We start from the raw sequence: 19,523 nt of genomic DNA, 5'->3' as shown, positions 1-19,523 counted from the left end.
GAAATAAAAAATCAATGCCAGATCATTAAAGGGCATGGAACTCGATCGTGGACTGACCAGTAAAAATTACAAAAAAAATGACATTTTTGAGAAAATATCGACACTTGAAGTTTGAAATAATATTTCCCCTATATTTTTCGTCCTTTCACCGCCTTTAAAAATTACAAATTTTCAATTTTTTTTAAAATTTTACTTGTCTGTCCACGAGCCAGAAGCATATTCTTCGAAATAAAAAGGTTTCAGTCGAATCGGATAATAACCTTTGGAGATACAGGTTCCTCCGATTTTGAGAACACTGATTCGAGAAAAACGCGGTTAAAGTTTTACGCGAGCGCCGAGTGGCCGGGTGTTACCCCTGCATTTGCCGCTACTCAAATGCCCATAACTTCGGGAATTTTACGAACTTCGCAAAATCCTTTTAAACACGTATTCCTAAAAGGTTGAACGTTCGAATAATGAAATAAAAAAAGAATCGATATTTATACCGGAACCTCCGCTTAATATCTCTTAAGCCCGAAGCGAAGCGCGGGGGTAGTTTGCTAGTTACCTATAAGAAAATCTCGTCCAATACATAACACACAACTGGAAAAAAAACCCTTCACCTACTATATGCAAACCCGTCTGTTTGCGCGTGTAAAATGCGCGATGCACATAGGCGCCGCAAGAGAAAAAGCGCCTAAAAGACCTAAAGAATATGCAATAAATTTTTAAATTAAAAATGAACGGCCTACTACGATGCTATAAACTAGAGCATAAGTAATATCAAATTGTAGAGAGGTTCTCATTTGCTTCTCATTTTCTGTTCTTTTTATTCACACTTTATTTAAAAAAAAAAATATATTTTTGGAAATGCCAAAGATTTTAGAAGGCCTGACTATATGTACCCACGCAATATGTGCTAACTTGAATCATCCCTCTACAATGTCGCTATAAATTAATTGAAATGTTACCCTGCATTTGCCTAACTTTACTTGAAGCTACACACACAAAAGATAATGACCAATTACGACAAAGCGGAACAGAATTCAAATAGCAAGAACGGAGCACGTATTGCTCGAAGCAAGCCACTTTCACTCGGCACCACCAGATGAGGAGTGCGATAGGAATAATGGTCCTTCACCGATCTTTCCGCAGAATGTCTGGCACAAAATGGTACGTTCAGGATGGGACAACGACGCGGAAGGCGCAGACAGCGGCGTCGGGGAATAAAAACAAGCAGGACTAATTTCTCGCCGGTGTGGATCGTTAATCGCTCCAGAATTAAGAGGACGAGCAGACAGCTGTAGATAAAGACGGCAAAGGAGGCGTAGGTGGAGAAAGAGGGGTAGGGGGGGCGCTTGAAAATACCTCGATGCGTCGTGGCTCATCCCCTGCGTCCCCCTTACCGTCTGTTCGAACCCCTTCCAGCTCACACTCTGTCTCAGCTACCCCTTGGAGGTGGCTTTGTACCCTCGCGGCAGCCTTTGAATTTACGTCGAGGAGAAATTTATACGAAAACTTGACAATGCTAGCCCGGCCTCGGACTGAGTTCGTGGGCTTTCAAGTCCTCTTCTTGCCCCTTCACCCTTCCACGATCTCTCGCGTACGCCAGGGGAGATGGTGGTGTTTGTATGCGCGCCCCCCGTGTAAGGGAGGCTACTGTATACAGAAAATTCAACTGCGAGCTGTATACATATTTGATAAAATTTTGTGTCTCCCGTTTATGGGCGTCGGATGCATAATTAATCTGCTTTTAAGAAATCCCTGACGGGGTGCAATGCAGAATGTAGAAAACATAGACAATTCCTATAAACACCTATTATTTTACAGACTTCTGAACTTCCGCGACACCCTCGCGATTAACTGTGCCTAGTGAATTGCTAGAAAGCGGTGTTTTTGGTCTAAGGGGGAGGCACAGTTGAAAATCAGCCACAAATATAAAAAACATTTTTTTATACGAAAAAATGGGTCACTTCCTGGACATTTTGAGCTAAGCAGAATTTTTTCTATACTTCTGTGTGCATCAAGAATAAGTTCAAACGTACGCCCTTCGAGCGTGAAGCAATGAAAATGGATTCAAAGAAAAAATGTGTATTAAAATGAATTTATTATGATATCACCACGTTCATTTCTTCTTTTCTTTTTAGAATTATATCATTATTATGTGACTTATCCCAGACAAAAAAAAATGTAACCTTGTAAGGTAGATGCATCATTTGTGGCCGCTTTAAGGTATTGTAGCAGTTTTGGCCACTTCTTAAAAAATATAATATTTTTTCGTGTAAGCAATAAATGTAACCTTATATATCTGGCGGTATACTAAACAAAATATTTATGATGTGAAATTCTCCACATAATTATGATCTGCAAGCAGTTTAAAAATAAGATAATAATGCACATGGCCAAAACCAGTGCAATGGCCACAAACGGTGCACCTACCCTAAATGAGAAATATGAATTTTTCACAGAAAAATGTGAGAAAAAAATATTTTTTAGAATAGATATTTTCACTCACAAGGGGAGGACAGGATTTTGATGAGCCTTGGCAGGATGGATTTATGTCGAAAATAAGTAAATAGGCATTCGAGCGCTTAAGGCAATAGGCCTTAATAATAGAGATGTTTACATGGAAATTATTAAAAATTTCACAGTGGCCGTGGGATTTTAAAAATCCCACATTACCCTGGCGCCCCGGTGGATTCCCCTCTGGAGGGGTCGTGGTGCCTTTTGAAGATTTCCCCTCGTTAAAAAAAAATTCATTAAGAAAAATAATTTATAATTTTCATTCACCCTGAAGAACCGAAAATGGGCAGAAGTGAAAAATCGCCTGACACTTCTATTGAGCTCCTCTACAACCCAGCACAGTTTAAACAAAAATCGGAACGTTCGGGTTCCCGTCTGAGGGTAGAGTGATGTCACTCTAATTTTCGTGACAGACTAATGGAAGCATCGACACCTTGTACACTTTCGCAACGATTTAAGTACGCGACCTATAGAATTATTTCACGGTTCTCAATCGTGATTGAATTAAGAAATGATGCATGTCCGCGGAATAGCAACGCGAGTATTCCGGCAGTAGTAGAGCTAGGGGTAACGGTTCATAGGGAGATGCGTTTAGCTCAGAGAGGGAGCGAGATGGCGGTTAAAGTCGGACAAATGGTCGAGAGACATGAATTATAGCCGTGGAAGTATTATAGAGAACGCCGTTTACGGCGACGCTGCCTGAGATGGCGAGCTTCCTGGGGTCGCAGCCACGGCTCCATGTGGTTGGGACGCGTCGTGGAACTTTGCGAGCGTTATCGATGGAAACTATCCACCGATGTCAATAGTTGGTTCAATTCTCTGAACTTTTCGGGGACGTGTAGCGTTTTAGAGACGGTTCATATTGTCAGGGCAGGAGGATGGAGAGCGGGGAATCAGCTCGGCTGAATGCATGAGGGGTGCGAGTGAAGGAGCCCACAAGTGGAACACCTAAATCGAATCGGTTATTTCAGAAACGGCGCATGCGACATTTTTGGCGGTTCTGAGTTAGGCGCATACCTGTTCTATCTACCCTTCTCTATTAAAAACAGCTTCAACGATTGAGTTCAGCGCAGGAACAATATATGCGGGGGAAAGTCATACAGTACCGGGCAGCGTACAGGAGCAGCCAAGGCTAGATCTCGCTTCTGATGCTAGTTAACCGCACTATCGATGGAGAAATAAATAAATGCTATAGTCCTGAGCAACGTATTCCGGTGACGTTCTTTTTTCTTCAGTATTACCAGGGTTTTAAGGCGTTCAACGTTTACGCTGGTTTTCTGTACGATGACAGCTATTTTTCGTAGGTGACTTTTTACTTTTTCAAGTAATTAAATAGCTTTTCAATTTGCCTTGGATATTACGCATCAAACCTAAAACTTTTTCAAGTGCTTGTCGTGCAGTACCGGCTAAATTCTTTTTATTTTTTTTTTGTATATGTCCTTAGGCTTTTCTTCTTTGCTTTTCTGTAGAAAAATGTCCGAAATTAAACAGAAAAGAAGGGAAATGATCGCAGAACGATGTGAATGCGGCTTTGAAAATGTTACTATAAAACAATACTTGACTAAACTAAATTAAACTTAAACTAGGCTTTGATGAACAAGTTACTGGGTGCATCATTTATGAAGAATCATTCAACGAAGGTGGTGCTGTGCATCAAATGCAAGGGCTGGGATCACGAGCACTGTGCAGACCAAGAAAATCTCAATCATTTTACCTGTCATATTTGTAGACCTGCCTAAATAAATGTTTTCTATTGTATTTTTAAATGTTTTCACTAACATTATTAATTACTTAGGCCACAGAATCTACTAACTAAGTAGTTGGCCGGTACTGGACGACAATTTTTTATTCCAGCGAATTATTTATCTTTATGATAAAATTTAAGAAAAACAATTCGTCTCCTTTTATTAAGCACGATTTGTGCTAGAAATTACGTTTTTGAAGTTTGATGTTTACCAACAATAGCCCAAGTTATAGCGCAAAAACTTAGAGTGGCCGGTACTGCAAGACTCTCCTCTATGCATAAAGTTTCAACCTTATTGACATTCCCCCTCACTTAACTATTGCCCAAGTGTCCAAACACAGCGCCATGCATACCACCATCGACACGTGTCGATCACAGGTGATATCATCGGTTCTTTGTTCTGACACTCACGATCGTGGAGGCTATTACTTTGTAACATTATTAGTTTAAGGCTTTGAATGCAGGTCCCAGAGCCTGTCGTCCACGCCACATGCTTCGCATAATGGGAAAGCATGTTGAAAAATATCCCTCGCGAGGAGAGCTTCTATACGGGAAGATTAAAGGTCTAAACACACTTGTCAGTTAGTTCCGTGTCAGTACCGTTCCGGCGTGCCGGTGGTAAAAAGAAGAGGGGCGCAGACTCTACGCCGTAGAGCAGGGGTGTCGAACTAGCGGCTCGCGAGCCGCAGTGGCTCCTTCTCCTCTTCGCCTGCCCCGTAGAGCCGTAGGAGAACGGTCCCCTCCACACCTACTTCACTCTGATGAATTTCTCCTCCGGGTGCCGCACTCTCTCCCTGCCGGGTCTCGTGCAACGCGTGGAGAAAACTAAGTGGGGGAACCTGTGATGCCAGATCGGGGACGGGTTCCCTCGAGAATTTCCCCCACCTCGCGCATACTACGCCGGAGCAGCGTGTCCGTGAGCTCGGCGCTTCGGAGCTGACTCACGGACACGCAGCTCCGGCGTAGTGTGCGCGAGGTGGGGGAAATTCTCGAGGAAACCCGTCTCCGATCTGGCATCACAGGGGGGAACCGGCTGACCCGGGGCCCGACTCGTGCGGCTCTCGGAGTGGGGATGTTCAACACTCCTGCCGTAGAGGCTCCCTTCTTCTTACCACTGGCACGACGGAACGGTACCTTTTTTTTTTTTATACGTGGAGAAATCCCTAACGGATACCCCTAACCCTCGGGGGAGGATCAGGGGTTATGTGGGGCTTGCACCCACTAAAACTCCACGGTGGTCGTCCTCGGATGCGGAGTAGCGCGCCTGAGAAGGAGGACTTGATGCGGGAGCAAGCTAGCGATACGTCCGCTTGCTCCCCCCTCATGCGCATGATGTTGATGCATACTCCGCACCGATTCCCCGAAGACTCGGGGACTTCCCTGTGGGGAAAAATGTGGAACGCTTCACGATTTTGCGTGTCATCCTTGCGCAGGGGCCATGCTAATCTTCTCTGTATCGTTCCAATTTTAGTATATGTACTGCCGAAGCAAGTACGCGGAATGGTACCTAACCCAGACCTAACCCTCTACGCCCCTCTTCTTCTTACCACTGGCACGCCGGGACGGTACTGAAACGGAACTGATGTGTATGCGCAGACCTTAACGCACGGGGTAGTATAGTATATCGAAAAGCAATTGTGGTTCCACTTGAAAAAAGATATCGTACCCTGGGTTAACGTCTAAAATATGTTTAACTCTTTGCACTTCAAGTATGCCTCCCAAGCAGACTGAACTTCAAATGAACGTTACGTATCTACTGATTTGATTGAACTTTGTAGAAAAATTCGTAACTCGCAGGATCACACGTCCTGGCTCCGTAATTACTTCACTATATCACTTCCGTATTCCAAAGCACTGCATTTAATATGACCCGCATAGAGCAAAAGTACCTTTGGTCGATCCACTCGCAAACAAGCATACGTATACACACGTAATAACTTCAACTCTGCGCTCCGACTTGCTCCTGAATACTTCAACATAACCAATTGCGAATTCACTTATTTTGTCCACAGTAAACTCAACAGATAATTGAATATTATATTTATCCGTTCTGCGCGAATGAAAGTATTAAATATTCACGGAGAACGAGCCTCGTTCTGGCCAACACAAAGGAATTTTCAAATGAGGATTTCATTTTCTCACTCAGTTTAAAGTTTAATTATGAAAGGATTTTAGTGTTTAATTTGTATTTGTATTTAGTTTTTTTTTTGTATTTAATTCTGAAAGGTTCTTGTATTTGACATTTTTCTATATTTTTAACAGTAAACAAGGTACGCGGTCTTCAGATTATGGTAAACCACCCGGTACATAAATCATCGATCATTTGAAGTGAATTTTTATTACTTGACAATTGAAGACTCCTTGTAGAAAACACTGTAAGTGCCAAAGTTGAAACAAAATTTTATTTTTGGCGCCTACAGTGTTTTCTACAAGGACTCTTCAATTGTTTTGCCATGGTAATAAAATAAGACAAGGGATTCTATCATCAAGTCACGTTGAATCGATTCAAATTCGAAGCGAAATGCCACATCATTTTGAAAAGGAAACGGTTGCTTCTATGCAAATAAATGCAGCAATATTTCACCTTCTTTTTATCCAAAATACTGGGATCGTGCTAGAATTGATACTAGCTTTGAAAGGTTATCATTTATCAAATGTATACGCATTGATATGATCAGAATAGGTGAATTAATCAACACTTTATCAATTACTAAATAAATCGAAAATACAATGAACGGTTGCCAAATATCTATCAATTAATAATGGAATGATTGTGATCATAGATGTTGACATATGCGAGAGATCGACGCGAAATGAAAATCTCGTCCGTGAATGCTCTGTGAAAATGGGAGTGCGGATTAAAGTGATTAGTTCGAGCTATCGTAATTGCATTCGCGAAACTTGTGTTTAATAACATTTTTGATCCCCTACACGCGTTTTTGTCGCTCCATGGAGTGGGGCGTTAATCAACGATATCCGATTAAGGATATGGCTATTTCAAATCATTCAAGATTTAATGAACAAAACACGCGCGCTCGCTGCAAAATAAAGGAATTATTTCAATTCGACGACGTGTCTACATGGTTTTTTTATATGTTTCAAAGCTCTATCGATTATTTACATTTCCTAAGTAGTACATATTCACAGAACTAGCGCGGTGATTATGAAAATTATATTTGATCGGGGAAAACATGATAACATAAAATTTGTGAGCTTTATATACAGGGTGTTTCATAATAAGCGGGTAAAACGGCGGATTACTCTTCTACATGAAAAAAGAAGTGGAGAATGTGGAATAAAGATTTTTCATAGGACACTTGCTTTTTGAGGAAATTGATTTTGACAACTCCTCTAATACACCCACACCTGATGAAAATCAATAAACATGGTACAACTTCATTCAAATATCAGTTAAAATTGTTTCAGAAACGTGTCTTCAAGTGGTTCTTTGTTTTCAGGGCAATTGAATTTGAATGTCTGCTGAAAACAGGTGTATTTTGCTAAAGATCGGTTGCAGCTTTAAAAAGGTATTGTCATTTGTTTAAAAATCCCATTTTTATATTTTTTGCATTTTTTATAGTTCGAAGTTGTACAGTAAGAGTAGTAAGGAGTAAGAGAAAAGTGACGCGTGGTGGGAAGTGCATTCCTCATCGATTTTCTCGAGAACAATATAGAAAAAAACTTTATTCTACAATTTCGATTTACTATAATCCACGCGAGAATTTATTTCATTCGCAGTTGTACCACATTTCTCGATTTCTGACCGATATGGCCTCTCTCACACAAAATCACTATCCTTTTGGTTTTACCGCCTGTTATGAAACACCCGATATTGGTATGTGAGCAATGTAAACCAAAATGAAAAATTATAGGCATGCCATTAAAGTCACTATAGTTTAATTCAGTCTTCCGTTTGATGTAGCATATGTTTTTCTGCCTGAAAGTTTAAATTCGAATCGCCTTTAACATTCTCTGCATAAAAATTTTATAATCCTTTAATGTTTACGTATGGTGCTAATTTCACACCATCTACTTTGCCCTGTCAAATTTGAGTACATGAAAAATATTCGAAAGCTTATCAATCAGTTGAAGTCGATTTATTCTTCCCCAATTTTCGATAAAGCAGAAAGTAGATTAGGGAACGCAATAGAGACACAATATTATCCAGAGTGGGAACAAATATACTTGGTCAGAATATAGTCTGGATCCTTTATTAAAATTCAGGTCCTGCCTTAGATTCGAAGAATTTAAGGATTCCATACTATTTAGCATCTAAATTGAAGCGTCCAGCCGATAGTCTTGATACCAAATGAGCTCCCAAATGTTGACTCCCTTCGTCAGTTAATTTCATCAAATTCTGAAACAGTACCCTTCGAATGACGTGGAATAGAAGTTGAACGGTTGCTTTCAGAAACTGTTAAACAGCAGGAAAGACAGGCCAGGGTTGAAACCGCTGTTTCCCTTTGCAATTTACTGTGTTCTGGCTCAGAAACAGTGTGCTTCCATCGGAACTTTGCAAATTAGCACTGGAAAAGTCCATCGAACTCTCCCGGCGCATATTGAATCTCGTAAACTAAACTGATTAGCTGATAAAATTTCAAAACGCTCGGACTTCATAAATTACATTTGCGGCTAACGATAGCACACTTGTAAAACGGTTTTCTTTCTCGACGTTTCGCGAGGCAACTTGGGACGAAAGAAGAGTTCACGAGCTTCCACGAGGCATGAATGTCGGACTCGTTTATTTTTAAAGGCAGTTACTCTTCTGTCGCAACGCGGAAAGTTTCTTCACCCGGTGGTCAGTCAATTTATTTATTGCAAAGGAGTATACGCAGAGCAAAAATCCATTAATCGAGGGGAATGAAGGTTCATTCTCTGGCATCTGCGTAAAGAAATTTGATTGTGGGTCAGAAATGACCCGGCTCCGCTCCTCGTCTCGAGGTCGGACCTTCCGCCATCTGACGGTTAAACTGATGAACAAGGAATATTCTTTGTGAATTTTTTTAGAGAAAATGAGAAGATATATCGACATAGAGATTGATGCATCATGTTCAGTGACATTTTTAATATTAAATTGTAATTTGTTTTATCGAAAAGAACTTAATTCCCACCGCCTTTTAGAATTCTAATTAAGCCGCTTTCATGGTGCACCTTAAACAATCGGAAGAAATATTTTTCGGTAATGTAAACCAATCGCCTTGAACCTTTCACTTTACAAAACTTGATGGTTTTATTGTAGAGAATCTACCCCATAACTCGAAAATGAACAAAATGTTGTTATTTTAAAGTCAGGGAGATTGGTTCACCTTTTTTCTTGCTGCCTTCAGTATATCAGATTACTATATATTAAATTTTGAAACTTTATAGGGGACCCGCTAATTCCATAAAACGGTATAATGGTATAAAGAGAACAGGTAATCATTGAACCCTAGTGTCTCGCGTTGTATAATCCAATAACAGATAATAATCTATAATTAAGTTCGTCATTATCTAAGGTTCCTTTGAGTGCCAATATTTACTCGATCCGTCGAACCCCTACAGAGAATATTTCCTTGCGACGGCTGTCTCCATTTATGATTCTGTCGCTTAGACTCTCGAGATAGAACGCAAGCCGGAACTCGACATCTGTTTACCAGATCCACCAATCAGGGCCCACGTTAGGCAAAGTGTGAATAATAAATTTCGATTTCGTTGACCCCCTAAATCAACACCTCCCCTTCTAATTCCGCCCAGCTAGCGTCTTCGCCTGGAATCGTAGCCGCTACTCAGGGACGATTATCGTAAAGACTTTTATTGGCGATTCGGCCGTAAATTGCAGCCTCCACTCGAGCCGATTTTCTCGGGGCGTGCATTTTGAAATAATGACGGCACCGCCCCAGCAGAGGGGGGAAAAAGTGTTCGACGAATCGAAACTAAGCGAGGGCGCATGAAAGGGTGCAGGGACGCTGGGCGTTGCTCGCCAAGTTCTCGTGAATTCTCAGCGTCCCCGTATTTCGCCGTTGCGGCACCGTAATGCGATCGAGCTGCGGCCATGACTTTTGTTCCGAAACGGCAGAAGAACTTTGATCTATCCGAAGAAATTCGGAAAGAAACTGCCCACGTCTGACACCCTGTCCCGGTTCCCCATCCCTCCACCTCGGACCCTTGGCGCGGGGGGATGAAAGATGCATAAGAAATTATCGACGTTCAGTTAGGCTACACCAGCATTCTTCCTTCAATTGAGAGGCTATCTTCTTCCCTTTCCGAGCGTCCCGCAGCGGTGCCTTCTTCTTATAGGGTGGACAGGGGGGTAGAGGGCGCAGCGTTCGTGAAAAATGGCCATGGAAAATGAATCAAGTTCTGACCTCTTACCAGGAGCTGCAGGACCTTCCACATCTGCCTCTGCTAGACCCTCTTCGATATTATTCGAACCCTCGCTCCCTTTATTTTTTATCACCCCCCTCTGTTCGTCGTTTTTTCACCCTTTAGTGCGTCCAATATTACGTTTGCATAGTGTCTGCACCTGACAGGGACTTTACGCCCGAGTCCTACACGATTCTTTTCCCTCGCGAAGTTTAACCTCTTTATCGTATTACTTCCACTTCCGTTTCATCGTTGCGCCACCCCTCCCACGATTATTCCATCGCTCCCTTCAACATTGCCTGCTCTCCTACCGCCGCGCTCGCCTTCGTCTGCCTGTATCGTCGATAATACTCTTACTTTGCCGTTATCGCCCCCCACTTCTCCACTTCTATTATCTCTTTCACCCTTCGGTTAATCTGCAGGCGCGCCGTCACGCTGTTTCCCCTCCTTCCAGCGAAATTCTAATATCTTGCTTGCGCTTAAGTTCGCGTCGCAGCCGAGTGTCTGGTGCAAAGGGGGAGGGATCAGGTCTCGGGGAATTGCAATGGACACGAGGAGAATGTGAACTACCGTTTCGTAAAACAGAGTGATATAATTTGAGCTAGTTGCAGCTCACCGTGAGAGTGCTGCAACGCTGTACGCTGGGCTTGAAACTGAACTCGTTTATACTTAACCCTTAACTGGTATCTTGGGGTCGCTCGTGACCCCAGGCACGCAAAGTTCGCTGCAAAATTGTTGGTTGTCTGAGCTTGTAAACTGTTTTTCTAATTAATTTTGTAATAATAGTTTAACTTTCTAGGTTTCTATTATTTTACACATTACCTAAGAACAAAATATTCGTAGAGGTTGATCTAGGGTCGACTTTACAAATTTCTGTGTCCTTTTTTATTTGGGGTCGACCCCGGTATACCAGCCACGTTTGCCAAAAACATTATACCAGTTAAGGGTTAACAAGGGCCGTTCCCGAAGACAGTAGGGTAGGATAATTTTGCGACAACACAGATCCAGCGACAGCGAATATGAATCAGACGTTGCACTGAAATGATTAAACAAATTTTAAATAATACTGTTACGTCCAAAACCGAGGTGGTGATTATTGATTCCGGAACGTCAAGGGACCTTACCCCGTCGCCTCCGGCGCAACCATAATCCCTCGCGACGGTCACGCTTTTTGGAGTACTGTGCGGGGGCAGGTGGATTGGCATTTTTAAGACCGAGGAGGAAAAGAAGATGTGCGTTTCGTCTTGGGACCGTCAGCCGGACTCATCACTAAGGCTATGGCGGACGAACTCTACCGGAGACACACCGGGACTAACAAGGAGAGTATTTTAGGTGTCCGCCTCCGATCATTTTGGTTTTTGAATATGTTATAGAGGACCGAAAAATAAGAAATAGGGTAGACCGGGTCGAATCGGATCACAGGGCGAATCGGATGAAAATAAGAATTTAGTCCATATTTCTTACATCGCGATAGAAATGAGCAATCCGTTCGTTCGTAGTACCTCGTCTCTATCCCCCGCACCTACCGCAAGAGTCCGTTAATTGTTTTAAGTGATTGTTTAGAGCTGGCATACGTTTTCAGTGACATGGACGCGTGCGAACGTTACAATTCTGGTCCGAATATAATCTACGTAATCTGCAGTTTCGTATTTAAAATAAAAAGTAAGCTTGAAAATTCCAATGTGTTTATTGTTACTAGTTTGCACTATGTCCAAGTTTAGTATTTCATGTATTTTAGACTATTATATCGTAATATGTTTATGTAATCTACACCCTTTGAAATAGTTACATGTGGGGCTAATCGGATCACGTTGTTTGGGGTGAATCGGATCACTCTTTATTTTCATTTGAGTATTTTTATGATTATAAATATGATAATTGTTTATATACAGATGATTAGTACGTACATAAAAAAGAGCAATCAGGGATCATGGTGTCAAAAAAAATAAAGGAATCTGTGATAAAAATTAAATTTAGAAAAATGACGAAGAAAATAATTAAATTAAAGGTCTTAAGAAGATGGCATTGTATTTACTCTGGTGAAAAATTAATTCGTCCACTTTCAGAAGATTATCTGAGAAGAGTGATGCTACGAGAATTGTGCTGATAGAGGCGGCAAAAACGGCAATATTCTTCCGATCTGTGCGCTGAGTAGTGTCACTTGACTTCACTGTCATTAAATTAGATTTGTTTCAGTTGATTCTAAAGATTTTGTTACGAAAATTTCAGTTTTTTTTCAGAAATTTATGGGTTATTTCTCACTTTTTGTTTTTTTGTTTGCAGAAGAAACACTTTTATGTTTAATTTTATTTTCTATTATTGATCTTAAAGCCAAGGGTGTACTGGTCATGAATATATAATAAAAAATTAATTTTTTTAATGTTTGACTAGTATTTTTTCTCCGTCAAACACAAAGTGATCCGATTCGCCCCGGTCTACCCTACGTGTTTTTTTATTTTTCCCCGTTTTCATATTTGGGGGGTGAAAACTGCGTTCAAAGTTAGGGTTGAAAAATCATTTTCGTGGATTTTTGAAAATCTGGTGAGTCAGTCATATTTCATTCAAAAAGGGCGGGAATCGCAGTTTTTATTTCACTTAAAATCTCAGTATTATAATATTCTTACACGCATTCAACAACCAAACGAAATAATAAAATGTGCAGGTATCCTTTCCTTCATCAAAATTTAATAAACTGTGATTTTTAATCGTCTCAGTAACATTAACAGTTTCTTTCCCTTATGCCATTTTTCAACCTACCTCCACAATTGTGTTCAATAGTGAGAAATGTTTTGCATACCGAGTCGGGTGCTGCGCCAACGCTTTCGCCCAGCACAGTAGATATAATTGCTCGGTTCTGTTTCAACTCCAGCAACTAACGACTAACAATTTCACGGAAGTTTCGGAGCCAAACCGAGCGTCGTTATTCTTTCGCTTTCTCCCATCGAGAAAGAATCGCTGTAGGCTACGAAATAATAAATGGTTTTCCCTTCCTCTATTACAGAGGGCTCGTCACGGGGGCGCGTCGTTTTTCTCAGCCTGTCTTTTCATACTCGCTGATATCGGGCTTTGGGGCCTCCAACCACTGGACCCCATCCTCGCCGAGCGGCGCCTGGCTCGTGGGCAAAAATGCCGATCGGTTTGACGAAACGTAATTACGGTATTCCACGCGGCAGCACTGGAGAATGAGGTTGCTGCGCCCCCGCCCCCGTGGAAAACACTCCTGTCGGAAATCCATTTTGCGCGCCGCTGTCGCTGGAATTTCTAACGAACAGCCCACGCCGCTGATACATTTTACCGCGCAGCTGCCCCGATATCCTCGCGTTATTAGAGGAGACACCGCGGAAGGGAAGAAATCTATCGCGATCGAGCTTAACGCGCTACGCCAGGTCTCGATGTACGTAAGCGTGATTTTCTTGGGGAAGAAAAAAGCTTATAAAGAACATAGAAGAGGAAAACTCTTCGCGGAGAGCAATATGAAAATTGGAATTAAATTTCAACCCTTTGGGTTACGTTTAGGCGAGAAGAGCAGGAGACAACAAATTGTAGCTCCTTTTGCGAAAAATATTTTTGCTGAGATGTGCAGGAAACGCACAAGTAACTACGCGATTTCAGTTAGCCGCCACTTTTGTTCTAGTCTGTCGCGTCGATTGCGTTTTGCCAGTTTAGCAAGGAAGACTGTTTAGTGAGGGGATGAAGTATATTGGAAGTAGGTTCGATTCTGACTGGATAGTTTTGATAAGTTCACGAGTACCTCGAAAGAGAAAAAGATATATAAATAAAAAATTTACGAGTAAACAATTTTAGTAAAAATCGCACTAAAAACTAGAAATTAATTCTTTTCTTGTACCTAATACAATTTCGATGGCGATATGTAACTTTAAATAAAAGCATAATAACACTGTGATCACCCTTTTTCCTTGCAATTGATTTGAATAATTCTACAGGATAATCACAGAGTTTGTATGATTTTATTTAAAGTCATATCGTCATCGAAATTTTAGTACAAGGAAAGGCTTATTTTTTAGTTTTTAGAGCATTTTTAGTAAAATCGTTTAACACCTTTTTTTATATATATTTTTTTATTCTCTTTTTAGTATTTGTGGATTTTTAATATATTTTTTCATTTTTTTTTCAATTTTATTTTTTCTTTTCATTTTTGATTTTTTTTTATTAAGAATTGTATTTTTCAATTTTTTTCAATTTCATTTTTTCTTTTCATTTTTGATTTTTTTTTTATTAAGAATTGTATTGTCATCGCACACCCGCACGCGTACAAAGTTTCAAGACAATTGTACTAGTGGAAGTGAACAAATAAACAAACACCAAACGTATAGAGGATCGACGCTAATTGTAAGTAAAATCATTTAAAAACGATTCTTTTAAGTAGATTTGAACCTCGACGAAATAGGTTCGAACACTCTATAAGTACTTTGAGAAACGTAAGCGGCACGTTCAAGTATAATCGAACCCTGACCAAGCAGATTCGAGGCTTTTATGATTCACAGGTTACCTACGATAGTTTTCTGTTTACAATATTGAAATCGAGGGAAATTGCAGTGTACGATGTAAATACATACAGTGGCCCACGAAAGTATTCGAACGCCCTTTAAAATCGTATAACTTGTTTAAAATTGGGTCCAAACCACTTCAGTTGTTTTGAGAAGTTAGAAGGATCAGTTTACTAGGTGACGTGTTTCGTCGTTTTGGAAAAAAATGCAATTGGTCGGAATAGCGACGAATATACGGAAAGTCGTTTTCTCAATTTTTTTTCTGAGCCTGTAATGGAAATTCAAAAATCCCGTTTGTAGATTTAAGTAAATTGTATACATACTGAAAAATTCATCTAAATAGATTAACGTTGCTCTGACAGCTACAAACGCTTGAAGATTGCAAGAATGAGGTCGAAAATCGCTGACTTCGGCATATAGATGTTAACAAAAAAAAACACCCCCTTGGAAAAATGGTGAGGTTTCACATTATCGTGAATATATACGAAACTGTATAACATATAAAAGAAAGTTAAATTAAAAATTCCATGGTTTTTAGGTTCTATAAAGCGGGAATATAAAATTTGCGAAAAACATTATCTTTTTCAAAATTTCAAAATTTATTCCCACCATTCTTTTTCCGACAATTCTTTATCACCATGTTGTAGGATATTGAAAGCTATAATCACGATAATATGAAAACTCACAATTTCTTTGAGGGGGTGTTTTCACCCTCAGGACCGTTTTAATACCGAATAAAAAAATAGTTATGTTATTAGCATCACTTTAGTTGCATTTCTGCGAAGCTTCAGATTTGTTTGAATTTCCGAGTTGCCGAACATCCCTTGTTAATTATTAAGAAAACAAATCGTTCGCTTATTTTTTCCCCTCGCCGTATTAATTCTCCCAAATGTTAAACACTTGAAACTGCGATAAGTGACGTTCACTGTGTTGCGAATACGATTGCCTTGCGCAAAAGAAAGCAGTGGAGATAAAAATAATGCTCGTTTGTAAATGTAGACGTAAAGGCATAAAGGGAGGCGAAAAATTGAATTTTTGAAAATGGTGGGACCATTTCCTCGGAATGGCACTTCCTTTCTCCTTTTTTTCCCTATTTTCTTTCCGTTTTTTTGTTGAACGTATACAACTGGAGTTGGAATGCTTCCACGGAATGGGATTACAAGCAATTTTCAGAGATGTGGATTTTGGGAGGGAAAAGGAATTAGTGTCGTCGTTAGGAGGATGATTGCGTTCTCGATGTAATCTCCAGAGCATGTAGTTCCACTGCGATTCGTGCTTTGGGAGTGACGAATTTGGGGGAGTTGCAAATGTAGGAAACGTGTGATATTAGGATTGTGGTAATGAAGTATTGTCTTTTCCAATTAAACTTTGGATTCTCCAAGTAGGTACTCTGGAGAATTGAAGATATTTAATCCAAATCAGTTTTGGGCTTTTTCTAAAGACGAACTAGCTAAGTTGTATCAATTTAATGAAAGTCAGTTAATCTAGAGACTAGACAATTGCAAACTTTGTTTAACCAGTTTTTATATGAATAATCCTCTAATACATAATGCTAAAATTTAAGTAATGGCGATTTTTAAAAGACGGAGGAAAACTATGATTTTCAAGGTGAGGGATTTGAGTATGTGAATGCTTGTTAAAGAAATAAAAGCATACGTTAAATTATTATATAATAAATTACATATTTACATAAATAAATAATTCAGTCTCATTTCCTTTTCTACAGATCACGTACACCTATATAGAATATGGTACAAATTTGCAGATACTATATGTAATTTATGTAATATTTCATTTAAAAAATCAAAATCTTTCCAAACTAAAGACTGTCTTGCACCTAAATAAACTATATGCTCCCATTAGCAATCACGTCCCCCTTATCGATCAGTTATTTCTGTTCCTTCATTAAAAGTGACATAGACAAATGTATTTAAAAAAAGAGTGGAAAAATAAAACTTTAGAATATTCTATATATTAATTAAATTCCAATTTGGTATATTATTAAATTCGCTGATAATTTCGGTCAATGCAAATTAGCAAACTTCTTCGTTAACACGTACGTAAACATTGTAATAGTGTATAAATTACTGAAGTCGTTGCTTTAATATGAGAACTGTATCGAACTATCAACTATTAACTAATATTATTTTGAAAAAAAAACAAATGCAAAATTAATTAACGAAGCTATGATAAATGATACTGAATGCACTTAGGTAGTTCCATAAAAAGGACAAAAGGATGTATGGATGCACTGTCAATATAATATTTTTGTAAAAACCAATTTAATTACTAAACTGAAAAGGCCAATCTTTGTGACAAATAATCCATGTCTCAGGTCACTTTCTCTTATGTACCAGCAAAACATACTTATTCCAACACGACTATACTCCCCAATGTTCAACGATTTACTTTGCATGGCAGGTACTTACGATATCCTCCCTGCGCAATTTTCAACTTCTCATTCTAATTTCAGTTTAATCTTCCTATCAAACCATGGATTTAACGATCGCGATACCCCTCTATTCGCGCTCGCACCCAGCGCGCACAACCAGCAACGAGGCGTCGAGCGGTGTGCAGATGACTGACTTTTTCCAACGACGCACAGTCAAGGGCTTGCAGCTTCGTGGCACCGAAGTGCCATGATACTTCGGAATGTCCTCGTAAAACAAACGATTCTCCAGGAAACTGTGAACTCGGTACGAGCCTACGGGGTGATATAAAAGTAGTCTGATAACGCTACACGCCTTCCCCTATCTGTGTTACTTTCCCATGGCAGTTTATCTTCACACTCGAGGAACGAAACTTACTGCGCAGAGGATTCTTTATCGAATATTAGATGGCGTGGAATCCCTGAATTAATTCCTCCTGTTACTGCCTGACATGTAGCTTTCAGAAATTCAGGTAGGCAAGCTACCTAAGCCCTGTAACATGGATCGGGATGGAATTGCCTGAAAGGTATAAAATTCAAAAGAATTGCAGGCCTGACGGTCCTGGGAAGAAGGTCATGAGGCACATTTGCCGCTCCAACCTGCTGAAATCTAGCTAGACTATCGCTTACACCCCTTGGCTTTTCTTTAAGGGGTTACCGCACAGTTCGTAAGGTCAGAAAAAGAACGATTCTTTGGGAATTTATTTCGGAAAGCATAGGCACAGTTTTAGGCAAAGGTTTTTTTATTCAGTTGAGGGACACTTTAGCAGATTATTATATTATGTTTTGGTGTAAAAATATTTATTTATTGTTAAATTACAACTGATTTCCCGGAAGCTGTTTTTAGAAACACGTTTCGCGGTGATCAACTTTAGTCGGAACTGGGCTAACTAAAATGAAAAAACGAAGAAGATTTAGGTAATACAATAGTTTATTTAGTCTTTAATCGTTCCGTTTTGTAGAATATTAATCTGGGACAAAATGGTGGGTGTTAAAGTGGAATGATCGAGTTTCGTTGAAAACGAAACACTAAGTTTTAATCCATAAATAATAAGCCTTAATAATAATTTACATGTAAATTATTAAAAATTTAGGGTTTTAGTGCGTAAAAATCCCACGCTACCCTGGCGACCGCGGGAGATAACCTTTTAGAGGCGTTGGGGTGCCTGTTGAAGATGTCTCCACATTAAAAAAAACTTTATAAATTTTGTTTTAACTTGAGGAAATCTTCAGAAGGCACCCCGACTCCTTCAGAGGGGAATCCCAGGGTAGAGTGGGATTTTTACCCACTAAAAGCCCACGGCCACTATGAAATTTTGAATAATTTCCATGTAAATATCTCTATTATTAAGCCAGCTATTTACTTATTTTCGACATAGATCCATCGTGCCAAGGCTCATGAAAATCGGTGTCTACCACATGGTGCCCTCCCCTTGTGGGATCCACCGATTTCGAGCGACCGATTCTCACCAACGCTGTTGCTTTCAGGGTTGCTAATTTCTTGACGAGCACAGTTCAGCAGGGAAATGGAGCCCCCAACGAGTGCACCTAAAAGTCGATGCGACCATTACACATTTCTGGCCCCTTGATTCCACGGTAGCATCGGGACACCGTCCCCCATTTGCGGCTGCGGTCGCAAGCTGTACAAGCACGCAACGCGAATGTCTTTGGACCACCAACTATCCCATTCCGGGTTCCTTGGCTCAACGAAGCGGAGAGTATGCCAACGGATTCTCCTCGGACTCTTTCTTCGTCATTTCTGTTCCCGTTCGCCTTTTCTCCGCCTCTTCCTCCCCTCTCACCCTTCCTTCCCCTGCTCGCGCGTCCCTTTCGGTGAACCGTCCGCCAACGTTTTTTTCATGGGCAATAAGACGACAAAGGAATTAAAAGCGGACCACATTACGTAACCGCCACTGGTGCTGTTTGCTTTGTTATGAAACTAAGCGCCGAGCTTTAAGAATCTCTGGCTCTTAAATAGCCTCCTGGGCACTGGGAGAGT

General features: G+C 40.3%; 1 protein-coding gene and 1 non-coding gene across 2 annotated transcripts in view; both read right to left on the bottom strand.

Moving 5' to 3' along the window:
* LOC143375339 (dipeptidase 1) overlaps positions 1–19,523 on the bottom strand; it is a 285,542-nt gene that overhangs the window by 127,968 nt on the left and 138,051 nt on the right. The gene's annotated exons all lie outside the window — the stretch shown is intronic.
* On the bottom strand, positions 5,635–5,741 carry LOC143375612 (U6 spliceosomal RNA). The gene has a single exon (XR_013086942.1). It is a non-coding gene; the product is annotated as a U6 spliceosomal RNA (small nuclear RNA).

This window comes from Andrena cerasifolii, chromosome 12 (genome assembly GCF_050908995.1).
Source record: "Andrena cerasifolii isolate SP2316 chromosome 12, iyAndCera1_principal, whole genome shotgun sequence".
Classification (NCBI taxonomy): domain Eukaryota; kingdom Metazoa; phylum Arthropoda; class Insecta; order Hymenoptera; family Andrenidae; genus Andrena; species Andrena cerasifolii.
The sequence above is the reverse complement of the archived record's forward strand: the minus strand, read 5'-3'. Positions and strand labels throughout refer to the sequence as shown.